Source organism: Lithobates pipiens, unplaced genomic scaffold, assembly GCF_037356315.1.
Source record: "Lithobates pipiens isolate NorthernLeopardFrog02 unplaced genomic scaffold, aLitPip1_a1.2 Scaffold_19, whole genome shotgun sequence".
Classification (NCBI taxonomy): Eukaryota; Metazoa; Chordata; class Amphibia; order Anura; family Ranidae; genus Lithobates; species Lithobates pipiens.
Window position 1 is genome coordinate 48,546,103 of NW_027507764.1, and position 12,542 is coordinate 48,558,644.

At 46.2% G+C, this 12,542-nt stretch overlaps 1 protein-coding gene across 1 annotated transcript in view; it reads left to right on the plus strand.

The window, feature by feature from the left end:
• THSD7A (thrombospondin type 1 domain containing 7A) overlaps nt 1–12,542 on the plus strand; it is a 443,828-nt gene that overhangs the window by 272,906 nt on the left and 158,380 nt on the right. The window lies entirely within an intron of this gene.

A 12,542-nucleotide genomic window follows, 5' to 3' on the forward strand; every position in this document is an offset into this window, starting at 1 on the left:
GATAAACTAGTGGCACTCGAATCTCTTAAGTATTTTTTTTTAGGTTTCGACTGCTATCCAGGGTTCTTTTAGAGAGATTTCAATTTGTAAAGACGTTTATTAGCACATCAAGTTAAAAGAAGGGCATCCCTCTCTGCTGTAGCCCCAGCTGTAGCCCAGAACCAAGGCTAGGAACAAAAGAAAACACCCCCCCCCCCCCACTTCCTTTTTTTAAGAACTATATTAAAGCGGGAGTAAACCCGCAGATGTTTTTTTTTTTTTTCTACCTGCAAGGAAAAAGGCATAATGAGCTAGTATGCACCGCATACTAGCTCATTATGAAATACTTACCTTAGAACGAAGCCCCGACATCTGGTCCAATCCACGCAGAGGGAGCTGATATGCTCCCTCTGCGTTTCTTCCGGGTATCGCGGCTCCGGCGCTGTGAGTGGCCGGAGCCACGATATTGTCACTCCCGCGCATGCGCACGGGAGATTTCATCCTGGCCGGGTCCGGCCACTGCCGGGCTTTCAGCCGAGAATCCCCTTGTGCGCATGCGCCGTTGCAGTCTACTTATTATAGGCTTTCCTGTAGGTAAAAGTAAAAAAAATGAGTATACAACCACTTTAAGACATGCAGTCCAAATGGCGGAGTCATGTCCGATCCATGCATAAAAGTATATTTTGTCAATAAAGACAACAGGCGGTTGTATAGGGTGCTGGAATATCAACATTGAGGTGGTGGGACCTAAGAGTGGGGTGGCGTAAATTGGAGTCAATAGTGCACACAAAGGGCCCAAAATCCTAATCCAGATCCCTCGTGGTGAAGTCCCAAAGTCAGCTCCTCAGAAAGATCACTTCAGATCCCCAACTGTGCCACAGCTGAAACCTCAGAGAACATCTATAGCAGCCTTTCTCAACCTTTTCAACACAGAGAACCCTTGAAATAGTTCTGCGGTCTCAGGGAACCCCTGCTAAAAATTTGAAAATCTACAACTCCTGATACATTAGTGTGATGGTTAGTGGGAAGAATGGTCTTTACACTTGTGGTCATTGGGAATAATTACCTCCTTACAGATAGTTAAAAAGATCAATTTTGTGAGTGGGAACTTATCTGAGAAGCAGAAATTGCCCAATGCTTAAGGAACCCCTAGCAACCTCTGGAGGAACCCTAGGGTTCCATGGAACCTTGGTTGAGAATAACTGATCTATAGAGTCCACAGGTTGCCTCAGGGGGCAGCAGCCCCAGAGGCTTTGGAACCCTCCCTGTTGAGGAAAGGCTCAAGGGCTTCAGACTAGTGATGGACGAACGTTTCGCCCGGCGGTCGTTTCGCGGCGAATTTCCGACTTTCGCCGTCCGCGGGTTCGAACGCCTTTTTCCGTCGTTCGCCCCGGCGGACTTACGTGTTTAATGTATACAAGAACTTTAACCTTTCGTGACACGTTTATCATGTGTTACAGGACAACCAATTGAGACATGACAGCTCATGGACACTTGGACATTCCCCCTAACCTATAAATACACCCGATCCGGTGGCCATTTTACATTCTTTCTTCTGTCACTGTAGGGAAAGGATCCTGTGTGGAGTAGGGACAGAGAAAACGCTAGCTATTTGGTACACAAAAGTTCTTTTCAGGACTGGTATAGGTGTTAGGTCAGCAGCCTGAGTTTCTTTTGTCAGTTTAGATAAAGGGACAGAGCGCTGTATGCTGCTATTTTAGGGACAGCTCAGCCAGATTAGTCTTTCTTCATCATCATCATCATCATCATCATTAGCTGTTACTATCAGGTCCACAAAAGAGCTATTCCAGCTAATCGTTCCAGCCTACTCTTTTTTGCCAATTTGTATAGGGACAGGCAGGAAGCAGTGTGTCAGGCAGTGAGGATAATTTTAAAGACTTGCTGTTACTATTAGTTCCACAAAGGTTCTTTTCAGGACTGGTATCAGTGGTACGGTAATAGGCTTGTACACGTATAATATTCTTTCTTCCAAATATAGAAAGAATATTATACTTGACTGCTGCCCTTCTGCTGCAGTCTGCTAATCATTCACAACTCACTTGTTCCACAAAGCTCTTTATCAGGACTGGTAACTTGGTCTGTCTAGGGTGCTACGGTACATAGGCTTGGGTGCGGTACAGTCTGCTGTTCTGTAAGGACCGCTATCGGTCCACAATACATAGGGTTGCCGTGCACTACTGCTGACCGCTGCCCTATACTGCAGCAGTCCTTCAGCGGTATAGGGACTGACGCACAGTCTGCTAAACACTAATACACAACCTGCTTGGTCCACAAAAGTTCTTATAAGGACTGGTAACTTGGTATAGGGTGCTACGGTACATAGGCCTGAGTGCGTTACAGTCTGCTGTTCTGTAAGGACCGCTATCGGTCCACAATACATAGGGTTGACGTGCACTACTGCTGACCGCTGCCCTATACTGCAGCAGTCCTTCAGCGGTATAGGGACTGACGCACAGTCTGCTAAACACTAACACACAACCTGCTTGGTCCACAAAAGTTTTTATAAGGACTGGTAACTTGGTATAGGGTGCTACGGTACATAGGCCTGAGTGCAGTACAGTCTGCTGTTCTGTAAGGACCGCTATCGGTCCACAATACATAGGGTTGCCGTGCACTACTGCTGACCGCTGCCCTATACTGCAGCAGTCCTTCAGCGGTATAGGGACTGACGCACAGTCTGCTAAACACTAATACACAACCTGCTTGGTCCACAAAAGTTCTTATAAGGACTGGTAACTTGGTATAGGGTGCTACGGTACATAGGCCTGAGTGCGTTACAGTCTGCTGTTCTGTAAGGACCGCTATCGGTCCACAATACATAGGGTTGACGTGCACTACTGCTGACCGCTGCCCTATACTGCAGCAGTCCTTCAGCGGTATAGGGACTGACGCACAGTCTGCTAAACACTAACACACAACCTGCTTGGTCCACAAAAGTTTTTATAAGGACTGGTAACTTGGTATAGGGTGCTACGGTACATAGGCCTGAGTGCAGTACAGTCTGCTGTTCTGTAAGGACTGCTATCGGTCCACAATACATAGGGTTGCCGTGCACTACTGCTGACCGCTGCCCTATACTGCAGCAGTCCTTCAGCGGTATAGGGACTGACGCACAGTCTGCTAAACACTAATACACAACCTGCTTGGTCCACAAAAGTTCTTATAAGGACTGGTAACTTGGTATAGGGTGCTACGGTACATAGGCCTGAGTGCGTTACAGTCTGCTGTTCTGTAAGGACCGCTATCGGTCCACAATACATAGGGTTGACGTGCACTACTGCTGACCGCTGCCCTATACTGCAGCAGTCCTTCAGCGGTATAGGGACTGACGCACAGTCTGCTAAACACTAACACACAACCTGCTTGGTCCACAAAAGTTTTTATAAGGACTGGTAACTTGGTATAGGGTGCTACGGTACATAGGCCTGAGTGCAGTACAGTCTGCTGTTCTGTAAGGACCGCTATCGGTCCACAATACATAGGGTTGCCGTGCACTACTGCTGACCGCTGCCCTATACTGCAGCAGTCCTTCAGCGGTATAGGGACTGACGCACAGTCTGCTAAACACTAATACACAACCTGCTTGGTCCACAAAAGTTCTTATAAGGACTGGTAACTTGGTATAGGGTGCTACGGTACATAGGCCTGAGTGCGTTACAGTCTGCTGTTCTGTAAGGACCGCTATCGGTCCACAATACATAGGGTTGACGTGCACTACTGCTGACCGCTGCCCTATACTGCAGCAGTCCTTCAGCGGTATAGGGACTGACGCACAGTCTGCTAAACACTAACACACAACCTGCTTGGTCCACAAAAGTTTTTATAAGGACTGGTAACTTGGTATAGGGTGCTACGGTACATAGGCCTGAGTGCAGTACAGTCTGCTGTTCTGTAAGGACTGCTATCGGTCCACAATACATAGGGTTGCCGTGCACTACTGCTGACCGCTGCCCTATACTGCAGCAGTCCTTCAGCGGTATAGGGACTGACGCACAGTCTGCTAAACACTAATACACAACCTGCTTGGTCCACAAAAGTTCTTATAAGGACTGGTAACTTGGTATAGGGTGCTACGGTACATAGGCCTGAGTGCGTTACAGTCTGCTGTTCTGTAAGGACCGCTATCGGTCCACAATACATAGGGTTGACGTGCACTACTGCTGACCGCTGCCCTATACTGCAGCAGTCCTTCAGCGGTATAGGGACTGACGCACAGTCTGCTAAACACTAACACACAACCTGCTTGGTCCACAAAAGTTTTTATAAGGACTGGTAACTTGGTATAGGGTGCTACGGTACATAGGCCTGAGTGCAGTACAGTCTGCTGTTCTGTAAGGACCGCTATCGGTCCACAATACATAGGGTTGACGTGCACTACTGCTGACCGCTGCCCTATACTGCAGCAGTCCTTCAGCGGTATAGGGACTAAGAGTTTTGTCACAGGGTGATTTAAAAAATGACAGGCAGAGGAAGAGGCAGGCCCTTCCGCAGGGGTGGTAGGGGTAGGGCAGGAGCAACAGCCTTGAGCCAAAGTGGGAAGTTGCAGAAGGTGCGTTCAATTACTTTAAAGGACGCACCAGACTTGGTTGAGTGGCTCACTCAGCCTTATTCTTCTGCACCCTCCTCATCCTCTCGATCTGCACCCTCTTCTTCACTCTCTGCTATGTGCACCCCCAAAGACACTACCACCAACAACACCACCACCACCACATACCTTCCGCTTGAGTGCAAATGGGGGCCTTCATGCTCCAGTGTTTTAATAGGGACCCCCGTATAAAAAGCATGAGGGTCAAGGACCAGTACTGGGTGGCAACGTACTTAGATCCCCGGTACAAACACAAAATGGCGGAAATGTTACCGCCGTCGCAGAGGGCTGTCAGAATGCAGCACTTCCAGGCCTTGCTTCGAGAAATGCTGCATTCTGCTTTTGCGTGCGCTGGCAGAGGAGCAATTCCCACTCCCAGAGAAGGAGTTGCGGGTACCAATCCAACAGCGCCTGCAAGAAGAGGCCGGTTTGAAGATGTGTTGGTGACTTCGGATATGAGGTCATTCTTTCAGCCGACCCATCAACAGGTGTCATCCGGATCCAGCATCAGGGAACGCCTAGACCGTCAGGTGTCCGACTACATTGGGTTAACGGCCGATGTGGACGCTCTGAGGAGTGATGAACCCCTAGACTACTGGGTGGGCAGGCTTGACCTCTGGCCAGAGCTTGCCCAATTTGCAATCGAACTGTTGGCTTGCCCCTCATCCAGTGTCCTGTCCGAAAGGACGTTCAGCGCAGCAGGGGGGATTGTGACCGATAAGCGTACTCGCCTAGCTCACGACAGTGTTAACTACCTCACATTTCTAAAAATGAATGAGGCATGGATCTCGGAGGAATTCAACACATGTGATCAGTAGACCATGTATATGTCTATAAACAATTTTTGGAATCAAGCACACAGACCTTCTTAATTCATTTGGCTCACTTCCCTGACCCAAAAAAGCACACCGTACTATATGCCCCTACCCTCCTCTTTGAAGAGGTTGAGCGGTGTCATATTTCTACTGGGGCTGCTTATTATGAGGGGTTCCCACCATCCCTGTGCTGTGCTGACTTCCTCCTGGGGGTTCTTATTATGAGGGGCTCCCACCATCCCTGTGCTGTGCTGACTTCCTCCTGGGGGTTCTTATTATGAGGGGATCACACCATCCCTGTGCTGTGCTGACTTCCTCCTGGGGCTGCTTACGGTGCTGCTGTCAGCGCTGTATGTCACGGAGCTGCTGTCAGCGCTGTATGTCACGGAGCTGCTGTCAGCGCTGTATGTCACGGAGCTGCTGTCAGCGCTGTATGTCACGGAGCTGCTGTCAGCGCTGTATGTCACGGAGCTGCTGTCAGCGCTGTATGTCACGGAGCTGCTGTCAGCGCTGTATGTCACGGAGCTGCTGTCAGCGCTGTATGTCACGGTGCTGCTGTCAGCGCTGTATGTCACGGAGCTGCTGTCAGCGCTGTATGTCACGGAGCTGCTGTCAGTGCTGTATGTCACGGAGCTGCTGTCAGCGCTGTATGTCACGGAGCTGCTGTCAGCGCTGTATGTCACGGAGCTGCTGTCAGCGCTGTATGTCACGGAGCTGCTGTCAGTGCTGTATGTCACGGAGCTGCTGTCAGCGCTGTATGTCACGGAGCTGCTGTCAGCGCTGTATGTCACGGAGCTGCTGTCAGCGCTGTATGTCACGGTGCTGCTGTCAGCGCTGTATGTCACGGAGCTGCTGTCAGCGCTGTATGTCACGGAGCTGCTGTCAGTGCTGTATGTCACGGAGCTGCTGTCAGCGCTGTATGTCACGGAGCTGCTGTCAGCGCTGTATGTCACGGAGCTGCTGTCAGCGCTGTATGTCACGGTGCTGATGTCAGTGCTCTGTATTACGGTGCTGCTGTCAGTGCTCTGTATCTCCTGCACCCTCTTGTTTGCCTACCCTGGTCCCTGACCTTCCCTCTCCTCCATTGCCTTCATTAGCTCCATAGTCCTGAATTGTCAGAACAATTTCCCAAATAAAAAAAAAATGCTTGTAGTTATCGATCCCAAATTCACCTCATACATGTATTATGCTATTGTCCAGGTGGTGGGACTACGTGCTACCCCCTAATAATTACCCCGTGGCCGCAAATTCGACCTAAAGGTTTGCGAAATTCGCCTCCCATTGAAGTCAATGGAGCCCGCGGCGAACGGTCGTTTTCGCGAACGTTTGTGTCCGTTCGCGTTTCGCGTTCGCGAAACGTCCCGTCGGAAGTTCGTCCATCACTACTTCAGACCATTTAAAGTGGAAGTAAACCCTTCTATCATTTTCAGTCAAGGAAGCTGCCATCTTGGCCTCTAATGATTCTTAAACTGCCATAATGCCGCACATGTGATCAGTTATGAAACCAGACATTGGATGGTTTGAGAGTTTGGTTGAGAGCACAACCAATGTGAAAGTTAGCATTTCCGGCATGCCGGGAATGTTAAGCCCCGTACACACGAGCGGACTTTTCAACATCCAAAGTCCGTCAGACCGAGTCCGTCAGACTATCCGATCGTGTGTGGGCTGCAACGGACTTTAGCTTCGCAAAAGTCTGACGGACTTTAGAAATGAAGCATGCTTCAAATTTTCCCGACGGAACTCCGCCGGACCCGGTCCCCTTCGAAAAATTCGCTCGTGTGTGTGCTACTCCGACGGACTAAAACCGACGCTAGGGCAGCTATTGGCTACTGTCTATGAACTTCCTACGTCGAATCCAGTCGTACGTCATCACGTTCGACTCCGTCGGAGTTTGGTGTGATGGTGTGTGGTCAAGTCCGTTCGGTCGAAAAGTCCGCCAGAACTCCGTAGGAACTCCGTCGGAACTCCTTTGGAGGTCTGTCAGACTTAATCCCTCTCGTGTGTACGGGGCATAAGTGTTTTTTGAAACTGGGTTTACTCCCGCTTTAACAACAAAGTAGTCTAAGCCCTTGTACACACGGTCGGAGAATCCGTCGGAATGTGTCCTATCGGACCGTGTTGTCGGATAATCCGACTGTGTGTGGTATGCATCGGACTGATTCCGTCTGAATATCTGTCGGACCCAATTTTCCAACATGTTGGAAATATTTTCCGACCAACTGGTTCGATCGCACATACTCCGATCATGTGTAGAGAATTTTGATCGGACTAAGTGCCACGCATGCTCAGATCAAATTCCTACATCAAAGCTATTGGCTACTAGTCCCATCGTAACGAAATTACGTCATCACGTTCTGAATGATCGGATTTTTCGACAACTTAGTCCGACCGTGTGTATGCAACAATTTCGGACAAGATCCGACAAGCAAAATCCGACGGACAAAATCCGACGGATTTGGTTGGCAGAATGTCTGACCGTGTGTACAGGGGCTAAAGCCTCTGCAAGAAAATGGGTTTAATATCACTTTACCAATGGCAGCTCCTACATTTCTGAAGTGTACTTTGAAGCCAATAAAACACACAAAAAGCTACAAAAAAAAGTCTAATAATCTGAAGGATTTTTAAACGTGAAAACATTGCAACAATATTGTTATCATCTAGGCATCGGGATAAATCCTCACTATTAAATGACATTAATTAGCATTTAAATTGACAACTCCAATATGTCTTCATGCTCTTTAAGCAGGCATACAGCTCTGTAATCTCTCTTATATGTTTGATGCTGTCTGTTTCCCCATAAAGAGTTGGTAAGCACAGGAAACCAACCTGAACTCATTAGCTTAATTGGTCCAAGTAAAAATCTGCGCTTTTAATGCTGACGACAATCTATTTCCCTGCAGAAAATCACAGTGACACCATAAATATATATTTATTTTATGTCAGGACGGTAAATTAATTCTAAATTCACAAACAGAATTGTAGCGCGTAAGGTCACCACTCACCTCGAGAAACACTCCGGTTTCTCAAGGTAATTACTGAAAATATACAGGCTAATTAAAAATCAGCACGTCTTATTTTTTTTTTTTTAGAAAAATTTGTATTGCTGGTACAGAAAGCGAGGATGGAAAGTGTTAAGCCTAAATTGATTGACTTTTTTTTTTGTTTGCATGGTGACTTTTTTTTCAACTTTAGCTCTCTTTTGTTTAAGCCTTGTACAAATATTTGTGCTTCAGTTAATTGTGTTCCTGTTTCTATAATAGAGAAATTGGAAAATAAAGAGTGTATTTAATTACAACATCAATATCATATAATTAATTTAATTTAAAGAAGAATTAAAACTAATGTAATATATTGCACCTTATCAGTCTGTAGTGGCTGGCTGCATTTGTTTTCTTTATTCAGGCTTATGCCTTGTACAAACGGTCAGAAATTCCGGCGGAAAAGGTCCGATCGGATTATATTGTCGGAAAATCCGATCGTGTGTATCTGACTTTTTCCGTCAGAAAATCAGACGGAAAAAATTTGAGAGAAGGATCTCAAATTTTCCAACAAAAAAGTCCGATCGGACTTTTTCCGATCGTTTGTAGAGAATTCCGATCGGACAAATTGCCATGCATGCTCAGATCAAATTACGAGACCAAAGCTATTGGCTAGTAGCCTCAACGTAGTCCCGTCATAATGAACGAACGTCATCGCGTTCCGAACGCATGCGCAGTACGGAGTAGAAGAAGCTTCGGAAAATCTCAGAAGATGAACAGCGCCTGTGCCGTGAGTGGAGGTGGTAGCCCCACCATCCAAGCGGACATAGGGCTGGCAAAATTAGAGGGCCCCTGGCGGGCTTGCTTTGCTCGCCACGCTTCGGGCTCGGCCTTGCTGTGCTTGGCTCTTTTATATTCCAACTCTATGTCCACTTGGATGGTGGGCCTAGAACCTGGACTCACGGCGCAGGCGCCGTTCATCTTCGGGTATTTTCGGAATCTGTGTGTGCTGTGTACTGCGCATGTGCACTACAAAGCGGACACTATCCAATGGGGGACTGTATATGATAGGACACTGGCTCTGGGTAGATCAGAACAGAAACTGAATGCCTGATATAACAGTGCTGGCTGCAGAGCAGTAAAAAAAAAAGGCAAGGCAGGTTAGGGGTGAAGATTGCCCATAAAAATTGCCATGATTTCCACATTAAACTACAATCTCAGTTCAACCTTAAAGGAACACTCATGTGTCACTCCTGAAAAATTAAAACCCATAAAATATGGATTTGAAGGTGGTTTTCTAATAGTTTTATTGGCCACCCTCAGGGGTCCATCATTTGCCATCCTCCAGCAGTTCTTCCGCTGCCTTCTGCTCGCACAGCGGGGGGGTGAAATGCCGAAATGTGAATCTGACACTGAGCTGTGAGATATCTTTATAGCCTGTCGGAGAGCTTATAGACATTTTATCCTCTTCTAGTACTCCTGTTTCATGCATGTTTTTTATATTTTTATTCTACGTTGCTACTTTTTCAATTCAAAGTTGTAGGTGCTATAAGACATCAAAAAAAGCTACTTTACATATTAAACTAGGTACCACCAACCAATGCAATGTTGGATATCTATAGAAAAAGCTGAAGCAGGATTGCTGCCCATAAAAGTGATTAAATATAAATAAAAAAAATGACTATATACTGTGTGTGTGTGTGTGTGTGTGTGTGTGTGTGTGTGTATATATATATATATATATATATATATATATATATATATATATATATATATAGTGCCTTGAAAAAGTTTAGATCAGGGGTAGGCAACCTCAGTACTCCAGCTGTGGTGAAACTACAAATACCATCATGCCTCTGCCTCTAGGAGTCATGCCTGTGATTGTCAGTGTCTTGCAATGTCTCATGGGACTTGTGGTTTCACCACAGCTGGAGGGCCGAGGTTGTCTACCCCTGGTTTGGATCAAAGCATATTCATGTGTTTGGATGACACAAAGTCCAGACCTAAATCCAATTGAGAATCTGTGGCAAGACATGAAAATTGCTGTTCACAGACTCCCCCCCATCCAATCTGACAGAGCTTAAGCTATTTTGCAAAGAGGAATGGGCAAAAACTTTCACCTCTAGATATGCAAAGCTGGTAGAGACATCCCCAAAAAGACTTGCAGCTGTAATTGCAGAGAAAGGCGTTTCTACAAAGTATTGACTCAGAATAGAAATGCACGCCACACTTTTCACATAATTTTTTTAAAAATTGAAAACCATTTATCATTTTCCTTCCAGTTCAAAATTATGTGCCACTTTGTGTTGGGCCGCGTACACACGCGGGGACTGTTCGCCCAACTTTGTCCGCTGAACAGTGTTTCGGCAAACAGTCCGCTCGTGTGTGGGCTTTCAGCGGACAGTTTCAGCGAACAGTCCGCTGAACAAGGTTTTTCGGAAATTCCTTTTCAGCGAACAGTCCCCTCGTGTGTAGGCTTGTTCGTCAAACTAAGTTCCGCGCATGCTCAGAAAGGATTTACACGCCGAAAGTTATAATGCAGTGTATAGGACGTCGTATTTTTTGTCCCGTCGTACGTGCCGTTCACGTCATCGCGCACGGTTTCAGCAAACTGTTCGTCCGTCGTGTGTGGCCATGTCCGTCCATGCTAATTTTGAGCGGACTGTTTGCCGAAACTGTTTGACGGACAAAGTTGGGCGAACAGTCCCCGCGTGTGTACGCGGCCTTGGTCTATCACATAAAATCCCAATAAAATAAATTTACATTTTTGTTTGTAACATGAAAAAGGTGTGAATACTTTTTCAAGGCACTGTATTACCAAAAGTATTGGGACGCCTGCCTTTACACGCACATTAAAGCGGAGGTCCACCCTAAAGTAGACCTCCGCTCATCGGAACCTCCGGCGCCACAATTGGCACCTTTCAGGGGGGAGGGGGGTGCAGATACCTGTACAGTACAGGTATTCTGCACCCACTTCCGGGATAGCTCTCTACTCAAGTCCACATAAATGATCTAAGAAGAAACTCAAACAGCATGTATATGCAGGCAATGTGTATAAACACAAAAATATATGTATATAATAGACCAAAAAATGAATGTACTACCGTATGTGACAATCAAAATATGAGTGAATGAAGTCCAATAATGTGAAGGAAAATTTAAAAAATATATATATATTATAGTCCTTAGTGTTTGGACAGGTGAACCAAGCAATAAATTGTAGATATCCAAAACGTGGTTCAAAATAACTGACACTTGAACTGGATAACGAAGTGACAAAGGAAAACATGCCCAAACTTAATAAGTGATCTACCACCAGAGAGTCAAAAGGCTTACCGCAATTGAACCTAAATGAGTGTACACCAATGGGTCAATCAGGCTTGTAGGGCCACACACCCAGGGGAAACTGTCACAGGGGACACGACTTCCAACCAGAAGACCAACTCCAACAATGGACCTCAATGGGATAGGTAATAGACAGAGAGCCACATGGATAGTTGCTCCAATAGGACAAATTTATGAAAATGAATAAGAAGTAGGCACACAGTGTAATCCCATTTAAATTGGAAGTAATTTATTCAATAACAAAAGCAAGAAATACACTCACATTTTAGTAGATAAAAACGCATAGGGACACTCTGCTGAAGTCACTGTTTTATTCCTAAGCGCTTTTCTATCAACTAAAATGTGAGTGTATTTCCTCCTTTTTTTATTGAATAAATTACTTCCGATTTATCCATGTGGCTCTCTATTATTATTATTATACACGATTTATATAGCGCCAACAGTTTACGCAGGTCCATCAGACTTTTGGGACTTTTGGGAAGAAAAAGTCCGCTGGAGCTCACACATGATCGAATTGTCCGACGCATTCTGGTCCGCCGGATCAAGTCTCCCGGAAAGTCTGATCGTGTGTACACGGCATAGCTGTTGCCTTTCTGTAATCTGGAACCAGTCTGCCCATTCTCCTCTGACCTCAACAAGGCATTTTTGTCCACACAACCGCCGCTCACTGGATATTTTCTATTTTTTGGAAAAATAAAAATCCCAGTAGATCAGCAGTGTTCTAAATACTTAGACCAGCCCGTCTGGGACCAACAACAACGCCACGTGCAAAGTCACTTAAATTCCCTTTCTTCCCCTTTCTGATTCTCGATTTGAACT